This window comes from Galleria mellonella, unplaced genomic scaffold, assembly GCF_026898425.1.
Source record: "Galleria mellonella isolate WM207_F2 unplaced genomic scaffold, CSIRO_AGI_GalMel_v1 utg159, whole genome shotgun sequence".
Taxonomy (NCBI): domain Eukaryota; kingdom Metazoa; phylum Arthropoda; class Insecta; order Lepidoptera; family Pyralidae; genus Galleria; species Galleria mellonella.
This window is the reverse complement of record NW_026442004.1, coordinates 822843-837651: the sequence shown is the minus strand read 5'-3', so window position 1 is coordinate 837651 and position 14809 is coordinate 822843. Positions and strand designations below refer to the sequence as shown.

The 14809-nt window shown below is 30.0% G+C and overlaps 1 protein-coding gene and 1 long non-coding RNA gene across 7 annotated transcripts in view; one reads left to right on the top strand and one right to left on the bottom strand.

Moving 5' to 3' along the window:
• The window catches only part of LOC113518855 (homeotic protein ultrabithorax), a 187446-nt gene that overhangs the window by 94747 nt on the left and 77890 nt on the right, over nucleotides 1–14809 (bottom strand). The window lies entirely within an intron of this gene.
• LOC128200164 (uncharacterized) overlaps nucleotides 1–14809 on the top strand; it is a 95027-nt gene that overhangs the window by 10568 nt on the left and 69650 nt on the right. For 4 of the 5 annotated variants that reach the window (XR_008252572.1, XR_008252571.1, XR_008252569.1 and 1 more), the window contains exon 3: nucleotides 3967–4141. The exons of the other annotated variant lie outside the window; for it this stretch is intronic. This is a non-coding gene — a long non-coding RNA (uncharacterized LOC128200164). The remainder of the gene's footprint in view (nucleotides 1–3966; nucleotides 4142–14809) is intronic. 5 annotated transcript variants of the gene reach the window in all.

Below are 14809 nucleotides of genomic sequence, written 5' to 3'. Positions count from 1 at the left end.
GTCATAAATTTAACAAATTTATTGGACACATACCCATATTTCAGAGCTACAATTTTTTTTTTCAAATTATACATCATAATCATTCCTTTTATACTGCTTTTATACAATTTTATAAGCGAATGTGGGTCTTGTTTATTCGTTTATCAATACTGAAAATAAACTATCTTCATTAAATTATCCGTAAAGTTCTATAATATACAATTAAGGTGTTTATACAATACATTGCACATGATCATACCTATTTTGAATAAACAAACAAACGGTAGTCATAATAATTACAATAGATACTCATGTAATGTAGTAAATGACCACGGTAACTACAAAAGGAGTTAGAAACATTTATATGCACAGTAATAATAACTAACAACTGATTTATAACGTATCTACTTAATTAACAACGCATGATTTATTGCATACAAAACACGATAAAGGTCTTTAAATCATATCATTGAAATATTTTAATTTGTAACGTTATTTCATTATAATATATGATCAATTAAATAGAAATAATTTGATTAACTGATGTCAGGTTCCTCGACAAGCTTCACACTGTTTTTAGATAATATACTTGATGATGATCGTAGGTTAAATACTATGATGTAAAACATATAACTATATTTATTTTATACATCGTATATATGTGTGTGTATATATATATATATATATATATATATATATATATATATATCAGCCGTTACTATCCTCTCCCATAAGGAGGGGGGGGGGGTTGCCAGTAGTTGCCACTCTTGGCAACCGCATTTAGAATTTGGTAGTATTTTAAGAGGGATGCTGCTGCCAATCCCTCATCCATTAAGTTCTTTTTGTCACCTTTTATGACATTCACAGGAAAATAAGGCGTGGCCTATTCTATGCCGGGACCACACGGTTATACGTGTATACCTATATATATATATATATATATATATATATATATATATATATATATATATATATATATATATATATATATATGTACCTATGAAAATACGTTTTCTACTCATCAGTGTATGGAAGAAACTACCGGAATAAAAAAAATAAAACGTTGGCTTAAGTACACTCCAAATTCGTGTAAAGATGCTCAGAATGTTTGTTTATGATAGAATAACTCACAAACTATTCGACCAATTTTAAAAATTCTTTCTCCCATAGAAAGCTACATTATCAGCAAGTATCATAAGCTATATTTTATTTACAAATAAAAGTTGCGTAGGCGGAGCGAACTGTTAGTAATTCATAATTCTTAGGAAGATTTATAGTAATCTAAAGGAATTAAACGATAGGTTCCTATATAATAAAAATTTACATATACCTACTAAATTTAGGGACAACAATAGAAATAACAGTAACAATTAAACCTAGAAACAACATAAGTTTAACTTTCATATAATGACTATAATTGTAAGTCATATAAGTTTATATATTTTAACTTTTATAATTACGCTTGGCTTTTTGATTGTTTTTTAAACCGAAGTTAATCTAAAATCATATGTGCAGATCGTTGTCTCGGTAAAAAAAAAACTTGTAGCTAGAATTAATTTTATATTTGAACAATATAAATTTGAACAAATTCTTTAAAGTAAACATATTAATTTTATTAAGTTTTCTCTCATTCTCATTGAATGAGAATTTTTATGTGAAATATGTATAAGAATTGTATAAGCAATTAATAAGTTATTCTATGCTTTTTGCTATAAAGGAATATAAACGTTAATTAAAAAGTAAGGAGAACTGCTCAACAATTAGTCGGAGAACAAAGAATCCTCATTAAAACCACGACGGCTAAATAATTGCAGGCAGTAACTAACTGAAAACTAAACTTTAGATAACTACAGTAAAACAAATAGAAGTGACAAAAGCGTGTAATTGCGGTTAAGAAAAAGTGCAGTGGCGTTGTTTGTAAAAACGAATAATTTAAAATTTTACTTCTCAAAAAAAAAAACAAGGGCTTTTAACGTAACAAAATTAATATAGGATCCATATAGGTACGAAAAAATTGTATCAATTGCAAGAAGAATTCTCAAAATAATGTTAGCAATTCTAAAAACGAAAATATCGTGTAGGTAACATGAATAATAAAATTATTTAAGACTTCAGAAGTAAGGATTTTAAATAACTTTAAAATAATGTACATTTATTTAGTAAAAATTAGATAATAAATATTTATTATTTAATTAATAATACTACTATTTCAAGGCTTATTATTATTATTTACAGATTATCTGTATCATTTTAATCGTTAACTGTTCACTGCTAAACGTCAGCCTTTCCAATAAGAGAAGTTTTGCCAGTAATTGCCACGTTTGGCAGGCAGGCATATATATATATATATATATATATATATATATATATATATATATATATATATATATATATATATATATATATATATATATATATATATATATCTGTACAATTATACATAATTGCGAATTCTTGTAAAAAAGGTCACTTATGAAACTAAAACAATAAACAAGGAGAAAGAAAGAAGTAAAGGACTCGCCCAAAAACTTAACCAAGATAATGAGCTCGTAAATAGCTTCATGTATAATTTATTAGATGCAGTTTTTTCGCTTAACTTGCGAACGGGAAGACATAGAGGCTATTTACTGCAGCTTAAGATAAGCTGTAACAATTACAGTTAGCTATAGAATAGTAAAGAAATCAGTCGCTGAATATAGTAATACATTAACGCAAAAAAATAAATTCTTGATCATATTATCGTATATGTAATTATGTTTACAGTAAATAGGTATATATATCTACGTATGTACATGTTTAATTATTATTATTAACCTTAAATTTGTTTACTTAATATAAGTCTACATTGTTCAATTATTTATGTCAAAGCTTTTGTACATTCACATTTATCAGATGAAAACGTATACAAGCGGACTTATCTCTTTATTTTTTTTTATTCCATAGATGAATACATTTTATTTTTTATTAAAAAAAATTGTGCATATTCTTGTTTCGTAATTCTTATTCTTTAGTAAAAACTATGCTTACAATTGCTATCTTTAGTTGAATTAAATATCTCACTGAAAAAATATCTAGTTACTTCTTTTAAGATTTATTCTCATCAATTAAGCGTAACAATATTAAAAATAACGCAGATATACGAATACAAATATACAGAAATGCTACTAAAAAATTAAATACAGCATACACTTACGAGGAGAAACAATCGCAAACAAAATGAAATGCAACATATGTCACACTCTTGTCGATACGCAAAGAGATTATGTATGAATTATGTAAGCCAGCTGCCGGTGTTAGCTACAATGAATAAAGCAGCACCTTTTAGTATACGAATTGAATTCTGTTTTATTTCTCGGGTGCACTTTTAAACGCATCCGTATTCACGCTTGGACACTGTCACTGAAAATTCGCACGGTACCGAAATACGAGTAAATATAGACCAATAAAAATAAACGTCTATCTCCTAAAAAATATAAATGTAGTCGAAATTATTGTAAATTGACCCGAGCCCGTTATAAATTCCATTCGAAATTTGAATTTTAATAAAACAGCATGTTCGTGTATTCATACGTCACATCATTCCTTGTTGTACGGCCTCTATGCTCACAATTTATGTCTCTCGTGGGAGACGAAGAGTAATGCCGGCGTAGGGAGAAAAGGCAAAAAAAAATTGCTACGAGTCGGTCGACAAGTTCAGCCAATTATAACTGACAAGCGGCGCAGGCGCGCCCGCCCGTTTAATTTCAAGCCTTCAAGCAACGACATGTAGTAATTCTTAACAATACCTTTTCCTTCGTTAAACACGTTAATGAATGTCATTGTACAAAATTCATTTAATTAATACAAAACGTTTTAATATCGAGCGTTAACTTGCATAAAACCAACAAAAAATAAACGATGCAAAATGGTAATTGAAAACGTGAATAATAATATTCTCGCGCGCTACGTTTTTAATATTCTATTATATGCCTTCCACCTTCATTACAGGTACGTTTGAGAAGTTAAAAAGTGCCTTGGAATGAATCATGGCGTGCGATCCCCATGAAATATTACACCCAAGCTGGCACCATAAAGCAAACGGCGTGGCACAGCCGATACAACGATAGCGACACTACGAACTCGACAGACACCAGAGAACTCGACGTTCTGAATGCATATACAGGTTGTTTCAAGATACAAAGAATAAAACGTTTTCTCTCCAATTAATTTCCTGAACAATACTCGAAATTATTTTATAATACAAAAATTCTTAAGCGAACAATGGCTTTAATTATGCAACAGGTCATAGTAATTTTTTGTGCTCATGTAATTAAAAATTAGCGGAATCTTACAACCATGCAGTTAATTACGACATTCTAATACATGTTCACCTTCAACAGTCAATCACTTAAAGTATAAATGTATTATGTATCTATAGGACAGTTATTACTTTATTAAACATATATGTATGTATGTATATAGGATTAACGTAGGTACTCATGTCCTAGCATTTTTAATACACGGAAGAAAAACATATCTCATAAAATTATTCAATTTCAATTTATTTATTGCATTCTACAATTCTACATTCTAATCCTGAATTACATGTTATAAAAATAACTTTTAATTAGTTATTATTAAAGGATTAAATAAATCCTTTATATATATTTACGAGACTATAACAACCACTTACATTTTTATCTCGATGCATTAATTTTACTAAATATACTAAACTACCAGAGGGAGACTGTACAAAAATCGTTTGCTTGGGCACCTCTGTCTCATTCGTATTTCTACCGTGAAGCAGTTGTGTTTGTATGGCTGTGTTTTGGTTTAAAGGGTGGGATATGGCAAGGAATTTATAGGGTACAGAGAAATAACACCTGAGTCCTCAGGAATGGCAACGTATGGGGGGATATCGTATCATGAACGAAACAATATACTTTGTTATGTTCATGGTACTGCTCATGTCTATTGGCGACGGTTACCACTTTCCATCAGGTGGGCCGTCAGTTTGTTTGCCATTCTAAGTTGCATAAACCATATGACTGTGGAATTTTGAACCCAATTTCCTAGTTTCAAATGATCCTTGTAATATAGAAATTATAAAAATAAATTAAATACGAGGTTTTCATGAACGACAAATGCGAATGAAGGCCTAATTAAATAATTAATTCAAATATGAAAATAAACTAAATAAATAGGGCCACCCTGTGTGCAACTCCCACATATTTTACTCACCAACACAGGGACGTAATGAAGCAATTATATATCGATATTTTTATGCATAAAATACTTGGCGGATATCTGGTCGGACCGCGTCGGAACGTACAGAAATAAAACAAAGCGAGAGGTTATTGTTGGCCTGGGTAGGTGTGTGCCCGTCTCGGTTATCGAGCTTTTAACCCGACGTGCGACACGTCGCAACATCGACACGATTTATCACCTCACTAGCCCACTACTCATTCGTATTTTCCCAGTGGAATAAATTCAAAACAAGCGAAATGATTGAAAACTGTATCTGATAATTTAAATTACATTAAATAGTCTTTTTTCTATTTAACTTATTTATTTCACAAACATTATCAATGTGAATTTTTAAAAATATTTGGATATTTGATACTCAATTACATTTAAAAACTACACATAGAATACTTTATATACTAATGTACGCAAGTAACGCCACAGAAAACAGCTAGTATATAAATAAATGTACAATTTTTTAATATTTAAATATTATTATCTATTACCTACTACTAGGTATTTATTGGTGTAATTAGTTTGAAATTATTAGTTAAAAAATATATAAATAAAACGTCTATAAACAAACAAATAAAACACGTAAATACAATATTCAAACTATAGTCGTATAAACTATAAAATAACGACAGATGACAACCCTAATGAAAAGCCACTTAACTCGAATGGTGTACTAAATGGTGTGTTTAAATGATTATGTGTTATTTCAACGACATTACAACCATTTTTGTTATTGGAATAACGCCTCAGATATGCGGACGTTGCGGCGGCTCCTTAGTGAGATTAACAGGTATTCGACATGTTTCATTGCATACAATTACTGTTTGTTCTTCCCGTGGATGCGCGGCTGATGAATATGTGTGATAAGGACAGACGGTGTCAATGGAGACGTTCTGTCCGTGTTTTATGTGCGCTGATACACCATTGACGTATGCACACACCGTCATTCCGGAACATATTACAACATGTAGTTACTTAAATTATTTTTACTTTTGACGCATCTTTTTTATACATCTATTTATACATGTGGTTTGATTTTTCAATGATTATGTATTCTTTTCCATAATTTAGCAAATTTGAATTTACAAATACTGTATGCTCTTTCCTAGTTATTTTGATTAACTAGATACTTGAATTTGTGCTGCCACTTGATCGCAATTTTTTCGAATTGGTTTTTAAGCGATTTTTTTAGCAAATTGGTTCCTAATGCACTTTTTGCATTACCGAAAGCAAAAGGTTAACTCTTGAAATGGTCCCACATTTTATTCCCTGTATTTTGTCGCAAAAAAATCTTAAATTATTAAAATGTTTAAACAAAATATGTATCATTATTGATTTTGTAAATTAAATTATTTATATAAATATATCAAATAGAACTGAAACTTATAGAGCAACTTATAAAATACTATACCAAAATACGTATACAGCAATAAATACAACATAAACGCATCATTCTGAAGATTTATAAGTACCACATAATATATAATATAGTAATATATAGCAAGTAACAGCTCTTAGAATGAACTAATATCTCTCTAAGGAACAATGTACAAAGTCTGTGCATTGTCTGCTATTACCCTGTGGAATTAACTTGAAGATGAATAGGTACTGTATTTAGTTTGCATTACATTTCTTGTCCTTTTGTTAAATTAACTAGCCCCTTTGATATTATCATCTATTGTATTAATACATATCCAACCGAATTTAAATAGTAAATTTTCTAATTTCATTAGATATTTTTTTATGTTTTGTGTTCATTTTATGCGATGTCTTTAACAATTGGAAACATATTTTTAACAAAAGTTGTTGTTTTATTATTTTTAATTAACAAAGTTTAAATATTATGTATTGATTCTTTATTAACTACATTTAGAAAATGTTTAATATAGATTTTAAATGTTTATTACATTTTTAATTATGGTAGGTAACCTTTAACAAAAGATATAGGCATTAATTCTTAGATTATTATTTTAAAACGTATCGTAAACATTTTAATGATGTCAAAGGTTCGTATTTGATACGGATTACTTTTAAGTATATTAAATTATATCAATAAAATGCAGTTGACAGATAAATTGAATATTGTGAATAACCTTTGGCCAAGTTTCTGTTTCAGTTGTTATTATAATAACATATATACAATTTTAATAGGTATTTTTTACTTAATTATTACTAAATATCAATTAATTATTCAGTACAATATTTTAATGATGAAAGTTTGTTATAGAACAAGATAAAAATAGATTTAGTGAAAGGTTTGCCTTGCTCATATTTTATGAAAACAGGAATTGTATCATATGTAAATTATTGATTTTCCTTTATGCAGAAAATATACCAAATAGCTACATTGAATTCATTGGTATGCATTTAAGGGTTCTATCAATATCTTATCCCAAAGTAGCCCCGATCAAATATATACCTACATTAATTTTTCTACTCTTCATACAATCACGGCGTTTCCAATTGTCAAGCTAGTAAGTACTAATAAGTATGGGTACTCCTATGTAATACAGGGGACTCTACTTTTTCCCGTTTTTCTTATCCAATTCTTTGGGATAAATGTTGAGATTTACTGATACAATATTTTTATTAAAATATGCTTGATAAGTCATCAATTTGTCTGTTAAGTTCTGATATTTTATTAACATTTGCCACTATAAATAATTATGTTTAAATATTTTTGTCTCATTTCTCGAATTTATCCGATAATCACAATGATAATGACAACAAATGTCTAGTTGTTTCATTAGGATACCCTACTTTATGGCCAGGTTTATAGTTATTATTAGCATATGTTTATACTTCAAAATATTTTTTTCTCACAATTATGTATTGTTATTTGTACCCCTTTGAATTTCTACAGTCAATTACGTATAATAAAAGTAGTTGGTAATATTTTACTTTTACTCCGTTATCACATAATAATAACTGATATTAATGTGCTAAATAAATCTATATTGAAGTAGTTATCTAATAAATTGCTAGCAATTATTATTAGTACTTGAAAATAATTTGTGTCCCATCGCCCTGTTGTGTCACGGACAGTGTTAGTGGGTTATCCATTAGCCTCTCAACATTCTACGACACTCCGTGATCCACGACCCAGCCTGAGGCTCTCCTACATACATCATTAGGCGTCTGTACATCACTATATTGTTGTACCGAGAAATTGATGATTTCAGTATGGAATTACGTGCATAACTGATTTATTTAATATAAAACTCATATATTACTGTGTAGACGTTACAGTTCGTTTAGTGTAGGTGGTTAGATAATAGGTACTTTAAAGTTAAGTGATTTTCATGCGAGATGCCTATTGATTGGTATAACCACCCAAACTGCTACAATTTTGCAATATAGTCTAAACAATATATTTATTATAAGAGAATATGTAGCTACGCATATTTACTATAATAAAATATCAATGTGATTAAATCATAAATAGATTTTGCTGTAATGAAAAAAAAAATCTATATTTCAAATTTAATTTCTTTTTATCACAACAAAATTAATAGTAGCTGGTACTGTCACTATTCGTATATTAAGACGAATAAAATACTGGAACGTATGAAGAGATTTTTGTAAGAAAAATATTTTTATTTAGAACGCGGAATTCTCTCAAGCAGATTTTATTCCACAAAGAAAAATAGAGGTATCATGAAAACCCTATCGATGCAAAAAGGATTATGAAAAATTCATAATTGATGAAATTAACAATATAAAAAATACAGGATAATGCTGATTCGATTTATATACTCTTGATTTCCTCTTCCACAATAAACATTATAGTTACCATTTTATTACTATTGCAATAGTATTTGTGCACATGGAAAACAAGCCTTAATCTTCATCCGAAGCTTACAAAGCACCAAAACCCAAATATCCACAACAGAAGAAAAAAATCTACAGAAACCCGTCAACAATAATAAAAAAGATTCTTTATTGGTTAATGTTAGTGATAAAGCAGTAGGTATCCACACTTTCATTCATTCCATGTCCTGATAAGATGGGCTGAATACTGGCTGGACATTTATCTTTAAGATTAACGAGCCAATTTTCTTAGTTAGCTATAAAAAGAATCGCTAGGCCGACCTCGGAGGCCATCACGGCCACTTATGGGTTAACTTTGGCCCTACTAATATTTGGGTTCCGCTTGAATTTATTACATAATGTAATTATCTCCGCTAACAAAATTATCAGAAAATCTATTTATGGTGTTGTTATCATTATAATATTAAATTAGGCTTTTATAGGTATACATATATCTTCTATAATATAATAATTATTATGTTATTAAAGTTTCAGTTTTACACGATTTTCAGTATATTATAGACAATATATTTGATAAGCGATATTTATTATCCGACTTCCTACTTTTTCATAAATGTGAAATTTTGTAAAGAGTTTTGTATGTTTCTTACTCCATCACGCTTAAACGGACGAATAGTAGTACGAGTATATGGTATAAATAAGAATTAATATTACTAATTAAGTAATATATAGTATAGCTGTAAAAATTAATATATACAAAAACAAATTTTTTGAAACAAAAAATTACCGCTAGGGGACAATCGTGTTATAAATAAGAAAATTTTAAATTCAAAATAACAATTATAAGGGAAATATTCTTCCCCTATCCCCGGGGTGGGATACAAGGAAACAAATTGGATTAAAGTGTCAAAGGTGAAATAAAAAACTCGCATATACTTTATCTTTCCGATGTCTGTGCAACGTCACGGTCTCTTTTGTGTGCTTACGCGAAATTGGATTCGTGAAACATCTTAATATACAATACATACGGTCCAAAATCCTTCATGCGGCACAAAAAACCACATGACTGCCCAGTATAATGCGTATTTGCATTTAAAACAGTAAGTAAACAGCGAGTAGAGTATTCGTGAATGGACGCCCATGTTTATGACTCGTTTTATGACCTGTTAAGCGTAAGGATCGCTCGTAAAATGAATTGTTTGATAGCTAGTTGGTTTTTTTACGTTTTATAAATCTGCGCTTCCATTCATAAAATTCTCGAGGTTCGTTTAAATTATAGTCGTGTGTATTTCGAAGATTAGGTATAGGTATAAACTAGTAGTATTTTAACGTAAATTTTATTCAGATGTTACTTTACATAATATTCATAGAACGGATTAGATAGATATAGACGTAGTATTTGCATTAAATATTTAATAACAAAGTATGTGTAAAATTCGTAATAAAAGTTTGCACCCAATCTAGCGTGGCCGCTTTGTTTTCGTACAAATCGGGCGTGTACACGGGCGGGCTAACTTATTTTTGTTCGTAGGTACGCAGGATAGATGGATCCAATTCCAAATTATGTCTATCTTGGGAATTAACGGTGGGACGGGGATTCCAGTTTATACAAAAAAAGTGCGGGAAGCAGGGTTGGAGGGTGTATCAGTGGTCGGGCGGAGGGAACGGATGAAAGTTATTTTGGAATTATGATTCCGGATGCGTCCTCTGAGCACCGCGTGTTTCACGCCTCGTTTCGTCGTAATATTGGTCGGTTGCAATCGTTTAAGTTGCAACGGGACGCATATAATATTTATGATGAAATATTTACACGCCGTTCCGTGTGTGAACATTCACACATGGACAGTGAAAATATTCCGTAGATGTTTTATAGATTTATTCAAAGATTCTACAGCAATTTCAATTTTATTAAAGAAAAAATATAAGTAGTATATAGATAATCTTTACTATAATTGCATATATGTATGTATATGAATAGTTAGTATCTACTTACGGTGACACTGGGATCCTTGTCATAATTGCATACATACGTGATCTAATATGATAGTCGATAGACGATAGGTATTCTACGTATATGCTTAATATATACGAAGGAATACCAATCGAGGTAGCTAGCCAGAGAAAGATTTTGTCAACTATTCTTATTATGATGAAAGTGATATTGTGGTGAAATTCGGTTTATATATACGAGTATTTACCAAACTTACTACCGTTCCACGTATACAATATAATTTTACCATCACAAAATACCTTAGCCTTTTTAACTAATTAAGACAGGAATATAAATTTATCTAATTAATGCCCCTACAGTTCACCTTTAGTATATAGATTGAATGTTCTTTTCCATTATTTAATTAAATTGAATATTCATGAATTTAATAGAATAGTACAAGTAACTAATTAGTTTTAAACATTAATTATTTTTAATAAAACGGCTATATACTCATTTATCATATGAATATAATTAAAATTTTACATTTATTTAAGAAATAAAAATACCATACGTAACTGCTTGTTATCTACCTAATAAAAAATATGCATATCATAAATTTTACAAAATATTTTCTACTGATAAATTGACAGCCCCTTTTATAAAAAGCAGTTGTTTAAAAAAGTAATGCAAGATCGAGTCCACATGGGGACAAATTAAAACGTCTCGCCAAAAATGCAATACGTGTGTTTTAATGGGGTGTCACCGGGGTTCTTAAGTATTCCACCGGCCCACCCCATAATACCCAGTCTCCTTAGTCTGGCACGTCCTCCCCTTGATATATTAGTCCCAGTTCGTCGTACATAATTTTGTAGAGGGTGGTTCCACCCTCTCGCGAGCGTGGCCGATTCTTACAATATGAGGCTTTTGTTTATAACATTGTAATGTGTAAGAATTGTTCACTGTCAGTCATCATATTTATATAACATTAATATGTATTGTATAGTTATTTAAATATAGAAAAAAAAATACGAACATAAAGATGGAGAGACAAACTTATTATCCAACGAAGCCAACACATTTCGTATCATCATTAGACCATATATAATCTAAATGAATGTTATATACGTGAAAGAGAAGTAATCAAAACTGATCGATGGTGGTAATCAAGCACATCTACAGTTAACCTATGAACGCCCGCAACAACGGGGTATCACGTATTTGTTACCAAACCTAAAAGAACCTATTAAGAAGGATCACGTAGTATAAAACTATATAAATAAACCCTTCAGTAAAGAGCTCACTTCTAAACTGAACCTGAATAGAAACTCCTAAACTGTATTGTATAGATGTGATGATTAATTCTTTCGCAATCTCGGTTAATGCAATCATAGAATAATCTATACTTATAATAAATGAATGAATGAATGAGTATATTTTATTCGCATTATACAATATAGGAAATAAGCAAGGCAATTTACAAACAACGATACAATTGTATAAGTACAGTAAGGCGGTCTTATTGCTGAGAGCAATCTTTTCAAGACAACCTTAAGGTAATGGACTAATTGTTGTACAAGTAGGTATGATAGTGCTGCATAATTAAAAAAGCATCTTTTGAGAAATCTGTACAGAGGTCAATTCTGTACATGAAATATATTTCCAAAATAACTATCAGGGAGTGATTAGTGATCTATACTGATGTCAAAAATGTTATCAGTAAAATTGTTGTGTCTGTCTGTGTGTTCGTTATAGAAACAAAAACTACTCGACGGATTTTAACGAAACTTGGTACAATTATTCTTCATACTCCTGGGCATACATATAGTATACCTTTCATCACGCTACGATCAATAGGAGCAGAGTAGTGAAGGGAAATGTTGGGAAAACGGGAGAAGTTACTCCATTTTTAAGGTTCTGTTGCGTGTGCAGCCTTAATGGCCACATTTTAAAATTAAAAAATGTCCACCCGTGCGACGTCGGGACGGGCCGCTAGTGTAAATAAACTCTTTTAGCATTCGGTTGATGAATGATTAACTCTATATATATTGACTCTGAAATTCCCTCCCAAATTATACCAGAATGGCGCAAACTGTTCATACCTTCAGAACTTAAACAAAATAATATTATATTATTATAAATGTATAATAGTTATTCAATGTTTATATATATTTAGCTATATTTATATACGTGTTTATGTGTATATGTATACATTAATATGTATATATGTATAAATTTGTTTACTCTGTTACTAACTAGGTATATATGTAGCTACTAATAATTTAATATTAATTATATTATTTTTGCACCATATACGTTATGCTTTGTATACCCTATAGACATTTTTTCCTATCGGGTTCTCAAGGTTGACTGGAAGAAATCCCTTTAAGGGATATGTCCGCCTGTGTACATTTTTGTTATAACCTAATATCTATACTATAAATGAATGTACATAAGCATATTAATAAATAAATTTACCTATAAATATAGGCGTTAGCCATGTGGTCTGGCATAAAATATATCACCACTTCTTTTTCTGTAGGTGTCGTAAGAGATGACTAAAACAATTAGATGGTAAAGGGACGGGCAGCAGCGTGCGTATTAAAACCGTCCGCCAAGCGTGGCAACTACTTGCTAAACTCTCCTTATGAGAAAGACTTATTATGTGTAACAGTGGACAGTTAACGGCTGAAATGATAATGATGATAAGTGTTAACCAAAGAGCAAATTGTTATAATTTTCCGCCCATATTTGTCGAATAATAAAATAAAAAATATAAACATGATATTTGCATTACTGTTATTAGGAGATACTGTTATAATTTGCAGAATTGAACATAAGCATTTTACTTCTCATAACAACATGCATATTATCCGTTCGCTGTTCATTAAAAAGTATTGATAATGTATGCGATTTTTATAGCTTATAAATAATGATCTTTCGAATACCGTGCTACCCAAATGATAAATGTATCATGATTAATTCAATAAATCGCGAGAATGTAATTACGCAATTAAATTGGATCTTTTGTTATTTATTGTTTTAGATAACAAAAGGGGACATTGTATGTTGTCTTTAATTCGGTCGTATCTCTAGTAGATAGACAGTATCTATATACCTATATATTTGGTGTAGTTATAAGGAATTATAATTGTATTTAACTTTAACCGTAAAATGCTGATAAAGAAAGATAACCCATCAGAAAGACTGTTAGAAACTATTAGGGTATTTTTGATGATTATGACCCATCATTGTAATTTTGATACAATTACTATATATTACTATATATTTTCTATTAATATTTACAAGGAGCAACACTAATTTATCGCCGTTTTTTTACTGTTATTTTTATTTTGCGAGAAATGTCCAGTTTCCTTGATGGTTATCTTGGATTATCTTAAAAACCTAAATAGTTATGCACTGTAAGGTATTCTTTGTGAGTGGTATATAAATAATTATTATTTATTCAAATAATTTGGATATCACCCTGTATAAAAGTGAAGTCGGAAAGTGCTGCATTTATCATTATGTTGTTAATATATTAGTAGATACAACCTATAGATGTTAGTATATGTGTGGTAGAATGTCATTAGTTGTACACTGGAGAGCCGTTCATCTCGTGTGGTCGCGTGCTCCTCTATATTGAGTTATATGGGTAACGATCACAGTTCAAATAAACTTTATTGAAATATAGGATGCCATTTCAAAATTGGTACATAAGGGAGACCTGTGAGTTTACCGCGTTAGATTTTTTTTAACAGAACCTGTTAATGTTTAAATTTGGTTTATGCAGTATATATATTTTATAAACTTGTAATTTTATTAAGTATGCACTCTAAAAATAAGTATCAGATTTTTGGTGGATTTTATGTACATTTATATTAGATATCA